The sequence below is a fragment of the Dama dama genome, chromosome 11 (assembly GCF_033118175.1).
Source record: "Dama dama isolate Ldn47 chromosome 11, ASM3311817v1, whole genome shotgun sequence".
NCBI lineage: Eukaryota > Metazoa > Chordata > Mammalia > Artiodactyla > Cervidae > Dama > Dama dama.
The window spans coordinates 42,666,846-42,683,623 of record NC_083691.1 but is presented as its reverse complement, the minus strand read 5'-3'; positions in this window follow the sequence as shown (position 1 = coordinate 42,683,623).

The following is a 16,778-nucleotide window of genomic DNA, read 5'->3' as shown; positions in this document are numbered from 1 at the left end:
CCATGTGGCTGATTTCTATGGGGAAATCCAGGCTTTTCAACCTCTTTAAAGTCTTCTGATTTCTCTCAAGGGAGTGACCTCTGACCTGGGATCTGAAAGCTGCTTGGCCCCTTGAAAGGGATAGATTTTATCAGCTGACACTACAGAGACCAAGCAGGGTTGGGAGAAACAAATTTAGATAATTATCAGACTGACTACTCATGTAAACAAAATCATTGTTTCTCTTTAGAAAGAAGAAGAATATCAGCAGCCTGGTGGCTTAGAAGAATTAAAACTGTCAAAACTGAAAGTAGAACAGTTGATCATGGGGTATCCAGGGAGTTTCCATGTCATTCTGTCTCACAGTATATAAAGGAACAGACCCTCTTAAGTGCTTCATTCTCTTTTATTGAAATAAGTTGTAGAACACACACACACACACACACACACACACACACAAGCACACCTGGGTATAATTAAGAAGTAAGACATTAGATAAATTACATTTCCTTAAAGAAATAGTTTGATGTTCTTGGAAACCTATACCCCTACTGAATACTAGCTAAGCTTCTGATATAGACAAACTATGTCTCTAGTAAACACGCCACATGAAACAGCACTGATCTCTTCCGTCTAAATATTTCCTAGTGCCCTAGAATGGTCATCTGTGAAGTAGACAATCTAAAGGTTCAGGAAACAAAATTATCCAAAGGAGCATAAGTAGTCATCAGAATCTAGTTTGCATGTTAGAATTCCAATCTCCTTGGAAGTTCTAGCTAGTAATCTAAATTAACCATGAAATGATAGATGATAATTTGAAAATAATTATGTACTCTTAAATGAGACGCCACTGAAGAACAGCAGCACAACATTAAAGTAGCATGTGACACTCTCTAATTTTACCTGCTGTCATTTTAATTTGGGGTTCGGAGTCAGTGTGGCAATGCCTCTTCAAAACGTTCTGACCTTGGTAAAAAAAAAATATCCAGGCAGAATATCTAAGAGAAAAATAGTCTATCATCCTCCAAAGAGAGCATCGAATACTTTCCCCTGTGCAGTATTTCATGAATCTGGTTTTGTGGAATGCTGCCAGATGGCTGAACTCTATTCCCACGCCACCTCTCCCCAGCCCCCCACTTTTCCTGGTATCCCTGACAGCATCTGAATTAGGCTAGCACCATGCTTACAGCAAAATTACACTATGCTTAGCTAACGGAAATCACTTCGGAACACACCTATGGACCATTCTGGGGTGTGTGCTGGCTAGAACCACTAGGAACTCTAGGATCCATGTAGCACCAAATGCTTTTCTCTCACCTACAAATGTTGACCCGTAAACCAACAGGGAAGATCTCCATGAGTGATGGGACAATGCTCCAAAATTTACATCCACAGATACCCTGAATCTCTGAACTTGACTGTGCAGAGTTCCAGTTTCTATCAAACCACACTGACTGTTTTCATCAAGATACATGCTCATGCCCTCTGCAGAGGTAGGCATTGCTACTAGGGGATCCCTAGGTTGTTGTTACCCTACATCCAGTCTTTCTAGTCTGCAATTTCACGTGAAAGAATTCTTGTGGAGGGGGCTTCTGTGTGAGGAGGGGAGGCAGGAAAGAGTAGTGGTTTGGGGAGGAGAATTCCATTCTTTCACTGTGTGTGTGTGTGTGTGTCCCATCGCTCAGTTATGTCTGACTCTTTGTAGGCCCATGGACTGGAGCCTGCCAGGCTCCTCTGCCCATGGCATTTTCCAGGCAAGAATACTGGAGTGGGGTGCCATTTCCTACTCCAAAGGATCTTCCCAACCCAGGGACTGAACCCACATCTCTTATGTCTCTTTCTCTTCTTTGAGAAGCGTTGATTCTTTATCACTGCACCACCTTCCCTAGTGGTCACTAATGCCTCTCTGTCCAATCACTCTTCCAGGCCTAAACCATTATACAATACAATTTTGTAGCCTTTTGCATGTAGGTTACAACATAAGCAAACGATCTCCTAGAATACTTCAACTTTCTATAATAGAAAACTTCAAACTTTTTATAATAGAAAATTTAAAATGTATCCAACAGTGAGGCACACTGGTACAATAAAGCTCCATATACTCCCATCACTCAGCTTCTACATGACCAACTTGCGGCCAGTCTTATTTCATCTACACCCTTATACACCTACCGCTTGTATTATTTTGAAGCAAGTTTGTGAATAGTTTGTACTTGGATGGAGCAGTTAATAGAGGAGGTCACAGTCCCCCTATACACGGCTTTGATTCTTTTCTTTCCAGCAGGAAGAAGTGGGGATCCTTGAAACTCCCTAGCAGGTTATGTCTACCTTTCTTTTGGCACTAATCAATCACTTTTTGTCTGGAATTATAGATCTTTTGGCACATCTTATCTTTCCTATTGAACCCTCAGGTCCTCGAGGGCAGGACTTAGGACCAATTCATCCAGTTCAATAAATGCTTATCCAGTTCAATAAATTATTGATCCAGTTCAATAAATGCTTATTGAATGAAATAAGAGATGTACAAAGATGGGCTACAGTGACTGAAATCCAAATTCAGATCAAGATAGACATACATCCAGCACTGGGAATTAAAGAAACGCACACCTATTCACCTCAAATTTCCTTCTTCTATTTATAAATCTTAAGTAGAAATGTTGAGTTTCTTCCACATGCCAGTGCAATCTTTTAAAAAATTTATTTATTTTTTACTTGAAGGATAATTGCTTTACAGAATTTTGTTGTTAGGGAAAATGTGTCTGTCTTGAACTGAATGATGACAGATTTAAATATGGCAAAAGATGTATTTGTCATTTTTGATAATGTAAGATAGAAGTGGTTTGATGTAGCTATGCATTATATAACCCAAACTTGAAAATGGCGATCCATATTTTGCATGAAATAACAAAAGAAATTTAGAAAGGACAATTTTCTTCCACCGAGAAAAAAGATGGACTCTGGAGCTGGGTAGACTTGATTGCAAGGCCCTGCCTTCTGCAAGGTACTTAATGTCTCCAACCCTTATCTTCCTAATCTATAAGTGTGGAAGGATTTTTTTTCTTTCTTCTTGCTTTACATGATCATGAAGGATTAAATGAGAAAGCATATATGAAATCTCCAGCACTACATGTTATACAGCATTCCTACATGTTGATGATAATATTAGCAACCACTTAAGACTTAGTAGAAGTAAGAGTTTACTATGCGCTGGCCCTGGATCAAGCAGGATACAGGTACTATGCTAATTCATCTTCACAGGAACTTTGAGGAGAGTTGATATTTCCATTTTCTTGATGAGAAAACTGAGGTCTAGAAAATTAAGTAACTTGCTCAAGATCACATTACTAATAAGAAGTAGAGCTGGTGTTTGGAGATTAAACCTGAGTCTTTTTGACACTAAAGAGTAATTCTTTGCAATCATTGCACTGCCTGACTTTCTTTCATCAACATCTCTTTAAAACTTTGCATAGCAAAGGGCCTTTCTTAAAACCTGAAGGAAAACATCTTTTCTTTCAATCACTTACGGCTGTTGTAATCATATATAACTGAGAAATAGGCAGCTTTGAATAATCGGGCATTTTTGAAAGTGGGAGACAATAATGGAAGGATGAACATTTGAAGATCACACTCACTTTTATTTTAAACACTTGTAAGAATAGTGTTCAAATAAAAAATTAATATGTTTGTTTAAGGGATGTATATAATACACAGAGACATTTTTGTAACACTATTCTAGTGATGTAGCAGAAAAGTATACCTAAAAGTACAGCTTCAGTAAGGCTCCAACAGAAATAGCAACATCAAAAATGTATAAAATCTGGAAGATTTCAAGTGAAGAAGCTAGTAAAGTGTTTAGTGCATGATATATAGTGAACAGGCTTTCCAGGTGATGCTAGTGGTAAAGAACCCACCTGCTAATGCAGGGGACATAAGAGACAACCCAGGTTTGATCCCTGGGTTAGGGAGATCCTTTGAAGAAGGGAATGCAACCTACTCCAGTACTCTTGCCTGGAGAATCCCTTGGGCAGAGGAGCTTGGTGGGCAACAGTCCAGAGGGTCACAAAGAGTCGGACACAACTGAGCGACTAAGCACACATACACATATAATGAACGTAGAATAGGTATTTGTTGGATAATATGAAGTGTGAATCATCAAACCACTTAATATATTAAGTCACTCAGAATCTGAGGCATTATCCAGTGCTTAAGTGTCTTATGAAAACCTCAAGAGTATCTATTTTCCTTTTCTCCTTCTCCTTATTAGAAGTTCTGGCATTTCCAGAGTCTATTAGTTTTCATTAGTTATTTCAATACAAAATCCTAGAAAGGCTTCCACTAAAATATTCAGGTTGGTCATTTCTGTGCTCTTTGAATAAAAACATCCAAAGGGTTTGGTCTTCTGGAAAATGCAGTCCAGCCTGAAAATTTGTCTTTAAGACTGAACTGGAGTGGCTGGTTCCCTACACATTTCAGCATTCTGATCACAGACTTACTGTAGTAAAGAAAAATCTGAGTCAAATGTCTGAGGAACAGGGTGTGATTTAGCTAAAATTGCCGATTTTGTTACAGCATGTTTGGAAAAGTTGCCCCCAAACCGGCTGTCATGAATATTTCTTAAATTAAAATTCCCAGTGAATCTTCTGAAAGTAAATAGTTGATGTCCAAGAACCTCCCAGAAAAAGCCACTATAAACTCTCTCCAGGACAGGAAGCTTTGTCTATGGCACTCACCTCTGCGTATTGACAGTCTGATACCTGGCAAGTGTCATAGGTCTGTGTTGACTTTGTAATAAAGGGAAATTATTTATGCCCCAGTTCAGTTGTACCAGAAGACTGGCTTTCTGCTTATTCTTATGGTTAAAGCTTTCACCTAAGCAAGTTCCAAAACTCCCAGATGTTATAGTAAACACTCCTCAAATGAGTTTTGGATAATAACCTCGATATGGTCCAAATCCTATGTGGCAAAGATAAACCTTCCCTGGTATTGTTGAGTCCTGAAATTCCTCTTGGATTTGGATGCTTGCAGAGATAAAGCAGATCCCAAGATGGTCTCAGCTGGACAAATGTTGAATACAACAATTGCTGCCTCCAGTTGCTTTTGACACAAGTATTTGGTTGGGGTGGGGAGCAGAGGAGGATAGTATGCTTGCTATCCATGGACAGGTTTTTTCTTATTTATCCTGCAGGTGTTAATGATAAACTAATACTGTAAGATCCTTTAGGTCAGGCAATCTGTATCCTATGGGCACCTGGACTTCTGATCCACTCAGATAAAGGGAAAGATGAAGGAGCAATAGCAACTTGACTTCATTAGAAATGGTCCTTAGTGCCTTGCTAGGGTTCTGACAGTCTGCTTCGGCTTGGGTAGGGGTTGGGCAACTCACCACTCAGAGTTCCTCATGGGGACAAAGTCTTGAGTGGGGTAAGCAGCATGATGGCTGAATCACCAGATTGAAACACAACTCTAAATATATTCATCTTGTCCTTGTCTTATCTTTAGTGTGAGCACTTTAGGAATTTACTTGCTCCTGTATGTTAGGGTCCCGTAGTTTTCTCAAATTTAGCCATGGGCAGAGAATACACTTCTACTCCAGGGGCTGCTGCTTGCAGCCGGAGGTAATGCTCTTGCATGCACTACTAAGTACAGCGTGAAATTAGTCCCCAAAGGGAGGAGGCATGACCAATGCATGTCAGATATTCAGGCTTTCTGTGTGACTCCAGCCAGGGGCAGGGATGTGGCTGTGGGGAAAATAGGGTTTAGGGAAACAAAGAAGCTTGAAGGCAACCAGAGTTCCAGGCTAACCCCACAGTATAAAATGCATGGAGAGGGATGGAGGGTCAGTGGGAGGCAGTGGAATAAAAGAGGAGTGGGGGGACCTCCCCTGAGGTTCCAGTGGTTAAGACTCCACACTCCTAATGCAGGGGCCTGGGTTCGATTCCTGGTAAAGAAACTAGATCCCACATTCCCCAACTAAGAGATTCCATGTGCCACAACTAAAGATCTCGAGCGCCACAACTGAGATCTAGTGCAGCCAAATAAATAAATAATTTTTAAAATAGAGATCTTTGCAAGCCATATGTTACTATTAGGGCTCTTGTTAACTGGCCTGTCCACTCACCAGCAGTGTGACCTTGGACAAGTTAACTTTTCTGGGTTTCACTGTCCTCATGAGTAAAATGTCAGGTTGTTAACAAGTTCAAATGAATACATGGAAAATCACTAGGTTGCAGCTGGCGCCCCCCCTTACCCAAAATGCTCAATAAATATTAGCTCTTATTATCTGTAGCTCAGGCTTGCTTTTATGATTTGGTTTGACTAGTTTATCTACTGTTTGTACCAAGATGGGGTCATTTTGGAACATAGAGTTTCCACTTAGTATCACATCAAAGTTTGAATAAAATCACATACGCCTGTTCTGGGAAAGGTTTGGAGATGCTTCAGAAATGTTCTTAAGGAAGATTACACCTGCCACTAGGTGTGAATTATTTGGCTAATTTAGTGTTACAACTAACACAAAGAATGAAAAATAAAAGCTTTCCTTAAATCTATCCTCACTTGGTAATATAATAGGACACTTAGTGGCTCACTCTCTCACTTGTTCAAGAAAAGGCAGTTAAAGAACTTCAGAAAACATTTAGTTGCAAAGCCTGAAGAGAGTGCACATCTTGAGAGCAGCTCCTTTCCTCTACAGGAATACATTCTCACTAGGTCTTGGGGTCAGCCTGCCTCTGGGCTTTGGGAGAGAACGTGCTGGCTTGAGGCAGACCTCTGGACCAATTTACCATGGGATCTGATCAAAAAGCCCATGAGAAGAAGAAAGAAGCTGTGAGCTTCCAAATAACTACATGGTAAAGAACTCATAGGACTTGAAATGCAGCATCTGATCTAGACCAGACTGTTCTTTTGAGAAACACAGAGGAGGAATTATTACAAATGTGATATGTTAACTGGCCCAGTAGGAGAAGGAAGACAACAATGTAAAAAAAAAATTTTTTTTTTATTTTATTGCTTAAATCTTGGGGTGAGGGGGAAGTCAACAAACTTTTAGGTTCATCTTTGCTACCTACCTTACCAAAGGGGCTAAAACATTTGATACAAGGTCATTTTAGATGTTAAAACAAGAAAATATAGAAGCATATGTATCATATCAAAAACATAAGTCACGGCAAATAGTCAGGAAAGGGATGGGCCAGATAGCTGATGGGGATTAAGAGGTATAAACTACCAGATATAAAATAAATAAGACTAAGGATGTCATGTACAGCACAGGGAATATTGCCAACATTTTATAATAACTTTATATAGACTATAATTTATAAAAATATTGAATCACTATGTTGTACACCTGAAACTGATATAATATCGCTAAGTCAACTATAATTCAATTAAAAAAATTTAACCACAGCAAACAAATTTTTTATAGAGACTTGGTTAGTTTTGGTGATGAAAAAATCCTTGGTGTATTTTCACAGCGTCTACCTTCATAATGTAACCTTGGGGAGGGACTACTACTGGAGTTACTGGAAAGTCATTATTGTATGACGGCTTCTACAATTAGTCTATGATTAATAGGTCCCTGATGGAAATTAACTCTGAGCAAAGCATCATAGGGAAACTCGATTTTAATCTAGGGTTTTGCAAGTTCATGCAATTGGCAGTGACCTAAGGAGCAAAAGAGGTTAATTGAAGTGGGTTGTTACCAAATTGTTTGAGTTCAACCTTAGTTTTCTTCTTATCTTATTAAAAAGGTAATGAGGTTTCAAGACAAATATTGTGAATGCCTCATGAGTAGAAAAAATAAGTTATTAGTTAAATGGCTATAGTCAATCAGGAAGGAAAGAATTAAAAGAGAAAGAAAAAGTTGAACTTGATACTTTCGAGTTTAGTATCAGAACCTTGGAGTCTGGATCTTGCTCATTTGTGGAATCCTGAGTAGTTAACTTAGTTTCCCTATGTATGGAATTGAGTAAATAACTTAATCTTTCTGGTATAGATTAGGAATACTTTATGAACATTTTATCAATGTCTACACAGCAAAAAATTAAGAAGGGATTGCTGATAGCCTGGCTTACATGATCAGTGAAGACAGCAGAACCAGTCAAGACAAGTCTGAGATAAACTGCCCTTGACTCGCCTGCCTTGATTCCTTATATGACCTTAATTAGCCAGTTTGGTGCAGATGTCTCTTCCTTTGTACTCAGCAAATTTGACTGTAGAGTTGTTTTCTTCCTCTGTGAAAATAAGCAATGTTTACATTACTAAGATCTAAAAGAAAAATTTTAAAGATGAATAAACACTAGAGGGTAGAGAATTTTTGTTGATCGAGCCTCCACTTTCTACTTTCTTGTATCATCTGAAGGGTGGCTTCTCCCTCCCTGGGCCTCCTGCCTCTCGCTCAATGGCTCTCAAGCTTTTGTTAAAATGAATTTTTATTGGGGTATAGTTGACTTACAATGTTGTGTTAGTTTCTCCTGTATAGCAGAGTGAATCAGTTATACATTACATATATTCACTCTTTTTCCTTATAGGTCATTCCAGAGTATTGAGAAGAGTTCCCTGTGCAGCACAGCAGGTCCCTAGTTACCTATTTTATATGTGGCAGTGCGTATACGTCAATCTCAACCTCTGAATCTATCCCTCCCCCTGTCTTTCCCCCTTGGTAACCATGAGTTTGTTTTCTACATCTAGTGGCTCTCAAACTTGACTAGTTTCAGACTCACCTTGAGGGCTTATTAAAACAGATGGCTGGGCCCCACTCCTAGAATTTCTGACCCGCTGGGTCTGGAGTGAGATCTGAGAATTTGCCTTTTTAACAGGTTCCCAGTGATGCTGGTGCTGCTCTGCCTGGGACTATACTTTGAGAACCACAGAGAGAGCTGGCCTCCTGTCGGCTATATAATCTCAGCCATCAGTGTCCCCATATCCCCTTTCTCTCCCCCCACCTCACCCCCAAGCCTTTATCTCCTCCTTGGGTCCTTGCTACCATCACTGTAAGTAACCAATGGGATCCTTGACCTCCAGCTGCTCCCTCTGGGTGGCCCCTGCTAGGAGCTGATGTGAAGAAGGCTTACTTTCCTGCACCCCCTCTAATGAAAGACTCCTGATTTTTTTTAATGAAAAATTAAATTTATTTCTATAAATAACTAGACAGAATTACAAACAGAAGTGGAATAATGTAAAATGGAGGCTGAATGTGACTGTTATAGTACACAGACGCTTGGATTGGAAACCCCATTTTTGGCAAATTGGGGGAGGTGCCTCCATTATTATGGCCACTGTGCACCATATTAGTGATTCCTACTCCTGGCTTGGAAAAGATTTTAGAGGTGCTCTAACTGAACCTTCTTACTCTGCACTGAGGTGTGAGACCCAGATGGGTACTCTGGCTTGTCTAGGGTGCCTTCCTCATCCTTTGCTATTAAGTTCAAGACTCTGGTTCTCTTCCAGATACTACTGAGTTTTGTGAAATCTCATGGTAGAGATATCTTACAGTCTATCTGGGTTTAGGCTCCAATTTTCTGAAGAACTGAAGGAAACAAAGTGACCTTTTCGGTTTCTGAACATGAGGATAAGGAAAGACTACAGAGAAGGCCCAGAGTTTTTTCAGAGCTTCTCTGCATTTTCAGGAACCTCCCAGTGAGCTCCAAAAAATCTTTCTATGGTTGCCACACAACCAACATAGCAACCAGGAAAGGAAAAAAGGAAGCTAAGGGTGAGGCCTGAACAAAGATTTCCTGTTCCTTCTCAAGTTCCCCTTTTAGTATGTGATGCTATAGAGACAAGGTCCAATGCAATCAGCATCTGTGGTGAAAAGGAAGACAGAAGTCTTCCCAAAAAGGTCTACAGAGAGTGGACCAATGTGTGTGTTCAGCAGCTTAATTAGTGGAAATACCATCTGAATGTGGCCTCACTTGCAGGTTTGGGCCCAGATTCATCTGTGTCTTGGCTTAATTTAAATCAACAAGTGAAATATTAGGTATTGATTATGTGCCAGGTAAGTGTTATGGGAGATAGATAAGCATGACATGGATCCTGCTTTCAAGGAATCTATTATCCAGAAGGGGAGAGAAGACCTGTATACAAACCACTAAGACAGAATGTGACTATACTATTAAAGGGGGAAAATCAAAGCTCTCTGCCAGTCCTGGGCTATGGCTGCAAATGGGGTCTTGGTCAATATCCTTTGCATCTGGGCCACTGTCAGAAGTTAGAGAAGGCTGAAGTAGAGACCTGTGCCAGACAGTTGGTGGCCACTGGGGGACTGGATGATAAAGAGGGTATCGGTTGATTGCAGAAGAAACTACGTATTTCTAATTAGCGATTTGTGATCATTGAGGGCAATTTTCAGTTTTAATCTATATATTTGCATCATTAATTTTGGTGTGGTCCTTCTTCCTACTTACAAATCTGTGCTCGTAAATGACCAATGGTTGTTCTTTTCACTTAAGTAGTTAAGCAACTAAATGATTGCATGTGCAAAGTCAGGGGTTTGGAGACAAACACAACTGTCTTAGTGGTTGTGTAACCCCATGCTGGAAATGGAAAATTAACAGGCAACCTGTGAAAATTGCTACTACTTCTGAACTATCAAGAAATAAAATTACATATTTGATCTTTGGGACATGATAGAGGAGATAGATATCTATCTTAGACAAGCAACACAGCAAAGTTCTAAGTTGCTTTGTTATTTAAGTGAGCTGGATCTATAACAACAACAACAAAAATAAAACCAAATCATGAGATCCTGAATATTTTGAGGCCATTCTAATTTCAGTTCAAATGGGTCTGGAAATAAAGCATAAGCACATCCGAAGTAGGGAGTTTAAAATTTTGTGTAGCCGAAATGGCTAAGAGATCACCCCAAATTCATCTTCCTTCCATAACGGAATTGTTGCTGTGAGGTGGATTGAAGCCCAAAGAAAGAGATGATCCCACACAGAATCCTATGTTCCCACAACCCCATAACCACCTGCCTCTGCCCACCCTCTCCTCCTTGAATGAATGCCAGGAGAGGGATACCAGAAGGACGCAGACAGAGTAGAAACAGAAAAACATGTTCACTTTTCAGTTTTGTATGAGGGTGGGCCCTTCACACAACTGGACTCTTTCAGAAGCACTAGAAGAAAAGGGTAGGGTCATTTTGGAGTTCCAGGGGCCTTGGAGACAGGCATGCTGGGTGAGTATGTGAGACCGGGTGTTGGCAGGGGTAGAAGGGAATGCTTGTGATGGAGTCAAAGTGACACAATGCCCAGAGGCTGCAGCTAGCTAATCCCTGGGCACCTTGGGCAGGGCATTCTTATCTCTCTTGCTCAGCATGTTGGTTAGGCTCCTGAGAAGAAGTAATTAAAAAAAAAAAAAAAGTAAACTTTGTCATAAGAAAAAAATGAAAACATGCTCCAATAGGTTGAAAAAAATTGTTAGGTATTGTGTGTGTGTATCTGACTATTATGACCAAGGACTTTATGTCCATAAATAGTAAGTTTATGGGAAAAAAGTGCATATATGCATGCTCAGTCATGTCCAACTCTTTGCAACTCCATGGACTGTAGCCCACCAGGCTCCTCTGTCCATGGCATTTTCTAGGCAAGAATACTGGAGTGGGTTGCCCTTTCCTTCTCCAGGGGATCTTCCTAACCCAGGGATCAAACTCGTGTCTCTTGCATTGCAGGTGGATTCTTTACCACTGTGCCACCTGGGAAGCTCGCATAAAGACATAAAAATGATTATTCACAAACTAGAGAATAAAGGTTCCTGATGATGCCTAAGTTGCAGAGACAGTGGCTTGCAGCCAGTAAAGTTGTTATTCTCCACACTCTCCACTGCATCCACGATAGGAACACAAGGTTGGAAGTTTGTCATGCTCAGTGCTATGTGCTACCTGGCTCTTTTAAAAAATCTAATTGGCTCTCTCACACCATCCTCTGGCTGTGGTCTCACTCGAGTTATATTAGTTATTCATTTGACATATTCTGTTTGGTGGTTAACTTCCATTTCTACCTTGTCATTTGCTATTTCTTGGCAATGTTAATGGATGTATTGTAGCCAGGAAAGGTGGATGGTGAACTGGACTGGGCTTGGCTCCTCACTGCACATCACATTCCTCTGGCCACCAGCAACACTCTCCAAACTACACCATCAGCTCCAATTCCAAGATATTTTGGTGGGTTTAACTAGTCATCTTATTCCCAAATTAGTTTTTATTTCCTCTTTGTTTTATTAAAAAATGAAAATAAATGTGTGAACATTGGGAAGTTGGTATATTGTGTGAGATGAAGCCTTGGTAACAGTGTGTAAAATCTATATCTAGGAATAGTTGAAACCAAGAGTCAAACTGTGCAATGCTTAATATTACATGCTTTGGTGAACAAAAGGGATATAAAATAAACAGGTAACTTTTGCTTCTTCCTTTCACCTGAAAGGTAGTTAGTGAAGTCCATGTTGCTCATGCCAAAAAATATACTGAAGTGTTTGAATATACAACAGGAAAAGATTGATTAAAAAAAAAAAAAAAGCCAAATCTTGGCATTAACAAAGCACAAGTATTGTGATTCAAACTTTGTATTTTGTAGATGCGCCTTTACATTTGTATTCCTATTATTTCTAGTCTGTTTTCCCAGAAGAGCAAAGTAGGGTTGTAGATGAGGGAACTGGCTGAACAGGAGGCCATAAAAGTGATGGAACACCCAGAAGGGATATAAGAAACTAAATATTGATCTTTGTTCTTTCAGTGAGGACTTTCAAGTTTCTAAGTATGTCATTACAGCTATAGTGGCATTAGTTAATCTGATCTGCTATTCAGCTGTGGTCTTGAACAGTGCTGAAAGAACACTTTGTTAGGAGCTTCAGCTGACAACCAGAGCACTCTCTAAAGCAAGGGTTATAGAGAGAACATTCCTTTCCATGTGTTATGTAAGATATTCAAGGTATGCAGGACTCTGGGGCAGTGAATAAAACTTGTTTTAAAAAATGATATAACCAACAAAATGACATAACCTATGCATTCAAATTAGTATTTATCCTTCAAAGAGTTTTGTTGGAAGACATATCCTAGCAAAGCACTGCTCAAAGCATTTTGGAACTTTTTGTTTCACAGTTGCTTTTAGAACCAGGGTTAGGGATTGTGAACCATTTAGGACTAAATACTTAGCATTTCACCTCAATTTTTAGCCATGACACAAAAGGTTGATCACTTGTTTTTCTCCCCTGTAGACTTAACTCCAAATAACTTGTGATTTTTTAAAAATGTATCTACTCATTTATTCATTTATCCATTGATTAATTTAATCAATTAAATATCCATTCAGTGTCCCATATGCCAGGCTATATGTTAGAAGTTGAGGATTCAGTGTTGCACAAGACAGAAATGTTCCCTGCTCTGTTGGAGCTGAGGTTATAATAGGAAAGACAGACTAAAACCATCCCCACAGCAACATGCTAACAAACAAATTTTAAAAATACTTGCCAGTTGGGGTAAATGGTATAAAGGAAACAGATAAGGGGTTGAGCTAGAGAAATAACAAGAAGACAGTTGGATGGGAAAGGTGACATTTAAGTACAAATTTAGCCTTTAAAAACATCTACTTGCCACCATTGAGAGTATTCAAATGAATATATTTTAATTTTGAAGGACAACCTTGAAGCCTGAATGGACTGAGCACAGCCCACTTTTCCCACAGCAAAATTTTTTTTTTCTGTAGGATGTGAAAGTGTAACCCTAGTCAACAAAGTAGTCTCAAATGTGATACCTCAGTTACCACAAACAATCTGTGATAACAAATAAGTTATATGTCTCTTGGCAGCCCTGACCAACTGACAATAGCTTTTCTTTTTGGGTTAAACAAACACACACATACATTTTTCTCCCCAGATGGCAGAGCCATTTTGACTGTCTCATTTGCAAGGCTCCAGGATTTTTAATCCTTCATCTACTGAGGCTCTCAGAATCCCCTAGGAAATGTCTTGGAGGTCCCCAGTACTGCAGAGGTAGCATTACTTCATGCTATGTCCAGTACTTGCAGGCCAAAGTGGAACAGCATCAGTAGTGTGTTTAGATTCTCAAACTCCTCCAGGATGACACCAATGATCTTGAGAGACATCTTGAGATCATTAGTGGTGTCTGCTATGGGCTTGGAATGGGTCATATAGTGTCAGTTTGACTATCACTGGCAATGTTAAATTTGATCATAAGATTAAGGTGGTATCTGATAGATTTCTTTATTGTACAGGTAACTTTCTCCCTTAAGAGTCTCCCTTAAGAAATAGTCTTAATATTGGTAAAATTTTGAGATTATGTTAATTTCCTGTTCTCCAGCAGTATTTGATTGCCAGATGACTTGCCCAAGTTCATAGCCAGTAAATCACAAAACAGTGACAGGAGTTCTATTTCTCCAGTTCCCAGGCTCAACAACTTTCACTCCGCAATGATGGTTTCATTCATTAGCACATGAACATTTCAGGTAGAATGTGAAGAAGTCAGGGTTTTTAAAGACTCTAAGAAAATTTAGGTGCTATTTAGATCTTCACAGTTTATTAAGTATACAGAAAAATAAAAGTTTCATTAGAAACTCCTATTTTGTGGGAAATAATTAGGTTTTCCTTGATGTGGCTTCCTTGGACTTCCCAGGTGGCTCAGACGGTAAAGCATCTGCCTACAATGCAGGAGACCCGGGTTCAGTCCCTGGGTCTGGAAGATCTCCTGGAGAAGGAAATGGCCATCCACTCCAATATTCTTGCTTGGAAAATCCCATGGACGGAGGAGCCTGGTAGGCTACAGTCCATGAGGTCCCAAAGAGTCAGACATGACTGAGTGACTTCACTTTCACTTTTAATGTGGCTAAGGAAGCAATAACAGGTAACACTGCTAAGGAGGGGGAAGATCCCCTGAAGGAGGAAATGGCAACCCACTCCAGTATTCTTGCCTGGAGAATTCCATGGACAGAGGAACCTGGAGGGCCACAGTCCATGGGGTTGCAAAGAGTCAGACACGACTGACCGACCAAGCACACACTGCTAAGTAGATGAGTTGTTGCTATTATTATTCAAAAGCAACCCACAAATGTTGGGGCCAATTCTCCTGCCCCCAAATATCCTTAAGCAGCTTTGGATCCTGTTTCCTCTGCCCTTCTTCACTTAGAATTTTTTTTTTTTGGCCACTTATCTCGTGACTAGGGATCAAACCTGGGACCTTGGGAGTGAAAGCACAGAATCCTAACCACTAGACCACCAGGGAATTCTCTGTTCTTCTGCACTTTGAATACCAGTGTAGATTTGTTGAACAAAAGACTGTGCTGAGTACCAATATCTTTCCTTGGAATCATTAACTATGACTCTAAATCAGATGGAGTAATGTTCAGTTTCATTTCTTAACCCATACCATGTTGGCTTTTACATGAATTGATTCCTATTGTTGAGTCATTCTAAACATCAGAAGCTGTCCCAAAGCCTTCCTGTGGCAGCATAGTCTATGGGGTAATTGTATTAGGATAATAGGGTTGAAACATTTCATAATTTAATGAATTTGTAGATTTCTTATTCCCAAAATTAAAAAAGAACTTCTATGAATGTCAAATTCAGTAATTATCAGACAGAACAGAATTTGGCTCTGTTTAACCAACTGGCACACTCTGTAGATAACAACATGGTTTGATATTTATAAAGGGCCCATTCCCCACCCCCCACCACATAGACACCAGAAATTCATTAAATATAAAGCCTTACATAATTCTGTAAAGAAATTCATTTCTCTGCAGTTTTCCTAGCTTCTAAATTAAATATTAAAAAGAGGTATCAATCTTTGGGTGCAGGCTTTCAGCTTCCCTGAAATGGAGTGGCTGGTTGTGGTCCAGCACACAAACTGGCTTTGGTTTGATGGAATTTAATTAATTAATTAATAATAAAAATAAACACAGAGTCCCCTTGGTGTTAGGATAACAAGCAAATTCTGGGGAGAGAGATGAGAACAGAATGTGGATCAAGTCTAAAAGTGGCCTAGGGGTAGAATTCCTTCTGGCATTAGGTACACACATTTGGATTTCTTTGGGTTGGAAATGTAAAAGCATAATTTTTGCCTTTAATTAAAGTTTTTCCAGTAGAATTCTTGCCAAATGCCCAAAGAAACATAGAGCTGGATAGGAACAATGGCTGACATTCATGTTTTAGGTGTTTTACATGAATATCATTTAACCCTCATAGACAATCCTTTAAGAAGGTACAAAAATTATTTTCCTTCTTTGAAAAATGAAGAAACCAGAGCCGCCAAAGTTTAAGCAATATCTTATAGAATAATCTGGCTTGAAAACTCAGAACAAACAGCATGAGTCTGAGATGCTAAGGTCCTGAAGATAGGCAGTGTCACCTCCCAAACTCTGCTGCCTCTCCACAGAGGGCTAAGGAGATTTATCATGCTTTTCATAGGAAGACTGTTAAGTGCTTCTCTTGAACAGTATGATTATTTTCCACAGCAATCCTTTCATGCAGCTATAAGCCAAGAACTGGCAGTCCATCAAATGGAAAGTGACTTGTATAAAAAATCTCCCTGTGGTACTGGGAGATCCAGGCAGAAGGTAAAGAGGCTTTTACCTTTACTCCTGGGAACTCACCAATGGTAGCCCTCTTCCCAACTCCTCATCTTGAAAGACAAATAGCACCCTTCCTAGTTGGACTGTACTCACTTGATACTTGCTCTGCATTTCTCCCTAGAGGCCAACATTCCCGGCAGGGAAAATGAAACCAGGATAATAACCATTGTAGAGATTATGAAACTGCTTCTTATCTGAATCTATACTCTAAACCTCCTTCAG